Source organism: Plectropomus leopardus, chromosome 4 (genome assembly GCF_008729295.1).
Source record: "Plectropomus leopardus isolate mb chromosome 4, YSFRI_Pleo_2.0, whole genome shotgun sequence".
In the NCBI taxonomy this organism is placed as follows: domain Eukaryota; kingdom Metazoa; phylum Chordata; class Actinopteri; order Perciformes; family Serranidae; genus Plectropomus; species Plectropomus leopardus.
In genome coordinates this window covers 21,064,021-21,065,546 of record NC_056466.1, presented here as the reverse complement: position 1 = coordinate 21,065,546, position 1,526 = coordinate 21,064,021, and positions in this window count along the sequence as shown.

Sequence of the window (1,526 nt, the reverse complement as noted above, 5' to 3'; positions counted from 1 at the left end):
TATTCGTGTTTAATTTTTCAGTGCCAATGTTTCCTTTTTCAACAACCAATTTGTATTTTCAGTGCCAAAAATTACTGCCACTTTTCTAACTCCAGATAATAGTACACCAGAGGGTTTTTCTGATAAACTAAAGGGGTGCTCCAGCTTTTCAATGTTGTGTCTATAAAGTTAGGGAACACACAAATTAAATAAAAAATAAAATAAACTAAACTGAAGCAGCGGGGGACGAGATATCCCGACTTTTGGTCCCCGATATATCAAAACCACTGGATCCTACATTTCCCATAATGCAACTGATGGCGTCATCGGTGTTTGGTATGTTCTTTGTTTGTTTTTTGTTTTTTTTTTACATTACAGGTTACCATAATTTTAGAGTAATGATTGTACTGAACTTCATGTATAAAATCAGTAGAGGGCTTCCTCTAGAGGGCTAGTCTAAAAAGACAAAGTGTCCTGCTTAAAAGAGGACTTTCCATCCCCTCCATCAGGATTCACATCTGGATCTGAGAATAACGTGTTCTCTAAACATCTACCACTCTAAACCGTAAAACAACAACAAAAATAAACAACAACCATTAATATCACTGCGGAAATGACAGTCCCAAAGTACACAACATGGTTAGTGTTAGGTCTACAGGGTTACAACAACGTGTCGACGGAAAACAGCCGCCGTCCAGTTTTATAAACATCTGCTTTCATTTCTATCGTTTCACTTAAGTTTATGCAACCAGCGCAGCAGCAGGCTGCACCACAGCGCAACCACAGAGCTTAAATTCACTTTTAATGAGCACTTTTATCCAAATCAGGCTTTAAAAAAGGACTTACCGTGTCAGCCGCAGCCTATGGAAACGCCACCTCAGAGACAATGTACAGAAAATGGCGCTAACATTTTGCTTTCCGTTTTTAACAGGAAGTTGTCAGCACATCAGCAGCGATGTGGCAGAAAAAAGGAAGTGTTGAAGGTTGATACGTTTAAAGGTCACCCATGAATGATTAGAAAATATCACTCTATATGTATTCATTGTCTTCTCATGTATAAAATCATTGTTGACTAGAGGCTTTTATTATTGTTCATTTCACTCGAAAATTCAAATAATATCAGAAAAAATATATAACCATTATGCTAGGAAAAGACATATCTCGTAATCTCAACAACTATAGCTTTATTATCAAATCTACAAACAAATCATTAAATACAAATGCCACAATGAGTCTCAAGTCAAATATAAATAGATATAAACAGTGAAGGAGTGAAAATTTTAGAAATAAAAAAATACACGCAAAATTACATTAATTACAACTTTTTTAAAAACTTGTTTTCAGTTTATGCTGCCCCTACATTGAACATTACTTGTAATTTATTTTAATGAATTTTAAATGTTCAGATAACTCAAAATAAAAGGATCACATAAAATAAAAATAAAAAATAAATGTAAAGCCAGACACAGCTAGAGAACAAGCAAAACAATTTCTTATCAGAAAAAGAGCTTGCGGTTAATTTACTAGCCTTTACCAAAACCACATTT